Source organism: Neltuma alba, unplaced genomic scaffold (assembly GCF_004799145.2).
Source record: "Neltuma alba isolate B1F8T4 unplaced genomic scaffold, ASM479914v2 tig00011304_pilon, whole genome shotgun sequence".
Lineage (NCBI taxonomy): Eukaryota > Viridiplantae > Streptophyta > Magnoliopsida > Fabales > Fabaceae > Neltuma > Neltuma alba.
In genome coordinates, this window is record NW_021636013.1 from 986,026 (window position 1) to 990,196 (window position 4,171).

A 4,171-nucleotide genomic window follows, 5' to 3' on the forward strand; every position below is an offset into this window, starting at 1 on the left:
CACGTGCGCGCTTAAAATTTATGAATTTGCCACATTTAGTGAATTGTTTTACATACCTATTATTTCAATTATTTCCATTTAATACACTTCTTCATTTCTCTGCAACATAGCTTTGGTAAAAACTGAACAAATAGCAAGAAGATAAACAGGTAAACAACACACTTGAATAGTATACCTTTAGTCTTTAATATAAGAGTTAGTTGAGTAATTTGAGTAGATTAAAAACATTAGTTAAGTTAGTTATTTATAATAAGTAGGTGTTGTTTTCTCTAAAATACCTTGCTAATCATGTACATTTAATATTTGCAACTACCACAAGAACTATCTTAAAAAAATAGATAAATATGAAAGATAAAGTGAATTAAGGTCTTATATTTAGGACCAAATTGAATGTAAATTAGCTCTTATATTAAGGAATAGAGGTAATACTACATTAACAAAACAAAAAAATTGCAAGGAAGGAAACTTAAACATGTCCAATAATGATATATGGTTATCAATCTTCAAGAGATTAGAACAAACTAGGTATATATGATTCTTGGGTATTGATTATAAAAATGTGAAGAGATGGGTTGTTATGGTTCTTGACTCGTGGGTCTCCCCACTAAGCATATAAATATGTCCATTATTAAGCAACTTGATATAAAATTCAATAATGGGGGACTTTTGCTGTGACACAACCCTCCACTTTTGGAAGAGTCATCACTACTTCATTAAAAGAAAGGAATGAAGGAAGGAGACAAGCTAGTAATAATTGTTTTATTCATATGATTATTAAAGAAAGCATAATACATTGCCTTAGATTAAAAAAAACGTGACTCAATCAATTGATGATTATTATTAAATAATGGAGAATCGCAAGAGCACATCGAATAAATACGACAACAATAACATTGTAACGATATAATAATATAACTAAGTCCATGAATTATTAATCATCTTTAAAACAGGACATTAGTGTGTTCACACGTGGAAAGTTTCTTTATTTGGCTTGTCACTACAGCATTCAAATGCCCAAGAGAAGAAAAAACTGATGTCTCATAATTATTATGCGCACATATGATCATAAGAGTTAACGATAAGTTGTTCTAATGGCAACCCTACTCGTTATGTTTGTACAAGTTTTCAGGTTTGAGCTTCAGCCAATTTTAACCTTTTCCTGCACCATCACAAAGCAATTATATATAAAAGAATTGGAGAAATTGCATAAATATAATATCTCGGGCTAGCACTATATATATGAATTACGACTCTTTATAAACTTCATATTTTATGTTGATTTTATGAATTTTACTTTCATTATTTTTTATTTTATATTCTTTTGCAAGGTAGAATATGCCCACATACGAAACTTCCAATCTTTTGGAAAAGCAATCTCTTTTCAGAAAGCGACCGAGGGGTTTGGCGACCGGCGATCATCATGTATGAGTATACCACAGCATTATTCCTAGAATGCTTTTTATTAGTAAAAAAAGAAATCATTTTTTAAAGATTTCTTGTATGATAGGACTGTGACCGTCATTTTGGCATCTCCCTAGAAAAGTAAAAGGGGATAAAAAAAAAAAAGTATCCATTAACAAAGAATGTTTGGCACATATATTGCAATACAATCAAGCATGGGATGTGGAATATAGTGTGCTTTTCCTCATGATTTGATAAATCTCTTTTCATTCTTTCATCATTTTTGTCGCACCCAAATCTTGGTCATCCTGTAAAAAGGGGGAAAAAAAAAAAGAGGAGTCACCACCAAAATTTTAAAGAGTTAATTTGGGAACCTAAGAAAAATGTGGTTTACGAGAACCAGACAGGGTTCGAGAGTCGATTGTGTGTGAGGAAGATGTTAGGCAATCCACAACACTTATTCAAGAGAATACACTACTACAATGAAGACTTTTTACTTCTGTTTTGCATGACTTTTTACGTCTGTTTTGCAGGGAACATGAAAAGAAGAGACATAAAAAGTACCCGCTTTTTTCTTCTGTTTCGAACAGACGAGAAAAGTTGTAGTATTCACGTCTGTTTCTCTAAAACAGACGTGATTAAACAGACGTGAATTCACGTCTGTTTATAATAAAATAGACGTGAATTAACGTCTATTTATAATAAAACAGACGTGAATTTTTATTATAAACAGATGTGAATTCACGTCTGTTTTAGATAAACAGAAGTAAAAAATCGATTTTTTACTTCTGTTTCACTGAACAGACGTGAATGTCCTATGTTTTTTTAAAAAAAAAGATTCAGTTAGTATATACTACTTCCCCTACAGCCACAATAGCCATAATAGCCACTTTCTAGCAAGTTGAAATAGTATGAACCAGTCAATATTTTTAGCCAAGACATATCAACATCATAACTTCATCTATATAGACACATTAATTAACTAACTAGTCAAAAAAGAAGAACAAATTACAAAAGTCAATATTGATCCTATTGTCTCTAAACATAAACTTGATTAGTCCTTGGACCACAATTCTTGAAGCAGTTGCTGTGCCAAAAGGTCTCGGATGAAGTTAATGTCATCAATAGTATATGACCAATCATTATCAAAAATCTGTAAATTGACAAATGAACAAATTTAAACATAGGAAGAAAATAAAATAAGTAACAATTCAATTTAAAAATTCAACTATTACAAAACTAAAATTATATTTACTTACCTCATCAAATTTTGTAATACATCCGCTCTCAATAATCTCAAACATATAACGGATAATGTAATATCCGCACTCTGTTGGCCCTTGTTGCTTAGCACACTGCAAATCACAAGGAAATGATAATCCAAATTCATATATAAAATAACTGCCATCAATGAAAGAACTTCAATTTAAAGTACTCACACTAGGATATACCCAAGTTGTTGAGCCATTTTTGCCGGAACGCTTCCCACCGGTTATATAATAAGTCTTTAAAGCCCTATAAGCAAATGAAAGCACAAGTTAAATAATTTATATTGAAAACAAAATTATTGATCTACATTAAGGTACTTACGTGTTGAAAAAGCCCCTCATCTCATTGCTTGGACGACGACCCAAGGGATCAAACCAGTAGATGACATTGTCAATGGGACAAGAAACACACAAACTCCAATGACAACTGCATCATAGAGTAAGACTTATACATTACTGGATATCACAATAATTCTTAACAATTTAAGTATGTATAAATAAATATAATTAAGCTACTTGCCCTTCAATAATTGGTGCCAAATAACAAGGTAATTTAGTGTCTCCAATCGTATTGCCCACATATTTGATTCTCCTATCTAGTGGGTTATACTTCTTCTAGACACTTGCAGGGCATAAATATCCATATAAATTTCTCTTCTCCATTGATGACATGCATTTGTTATGGAAGAAGCTATCATTGAATTGAAATAAGATAATTATTAGTATGTGAAAGTAAGAAATTAGAAATTTAAGTTAGAAATGAAAAAGTAAACTTACATGATTGCTAATTGAACCCATGCTATATCCAACTCCTTCAAGGATAAGAAATCCCTGATGTCTTTGTTGTTAAGGCCAAAGAAATATGATTTTTCTTCACCCACAATCCCTACAGGCATCTTTATGTCAACCTTGTTAATTGTTTTATATTCCTCATATAATTGTGCCAAGCAGGGATATCTATTAACATCATTCTGGTCCTAATGAAATATCAAATAAACATAATAAGTATTATAAGTATTATGTTAAAAAAAATGCACACAATATAGAATAACATTTTCTTACCATCACAGGTATTATCTCCTCATCAACAAGGTGTCTAGGCCAAAGAATGAAAGTTCCAATTGCCTGACCTAACTTCACAACTTCAGCAGTCGGGAATGGCACATCCGTACCTGTCTCTCCCTCTCGAACAGTCGTAACTGTAACCCTCACTTGGTCCTCTTGAATATGTTGGTGATGGATAGTGCTCCCTTGATTGTAGAGGAGAGCGTCAACAACAACACGCATCCTTGGGACCTCTAAACGAAGACAACAAGGTTGTCCAAAGTCCGGCGTGGGACTACTAGGATCATGCTCTCCTAATGCCCCCGGTGGATTACAACTGTCTTTAGTGCTAGGAAAGACGGGGGAATCCTAAATGAGAGAAATGCAATTATTAAATTAAATAAAAAAAATGTTGGTAAAACTCAACATCAATTTAAGTGAAATTGATTACAAACCTG

General features: G+C 32.3%; 1 long non-coding RNA gene across 1 annotated transcript; it reads right to left on the reverse strand.

Annotated features, from left to right (window-relative positions):
- Positions 1–2,537: 2,537 nt before the first annotated feature.
- Positions 2,538–2,920, reverse strand: LOC114711621 (uncharacterized). Its single transcript, XR_003737153.1, has 3 exons — positions 2,841–2,920; positions 2,661–2,756; positions 2,538–2,554 (listed from the first exon to the last, which is right to left on the reverse strand). It is a non-coding gene; the product is annotated as an uncharacterized LOC114711621 (long non-coding RNA).
- Between the last annotated feature and the right edge of the window lie 1,251 nt (positions 2,921–4,171).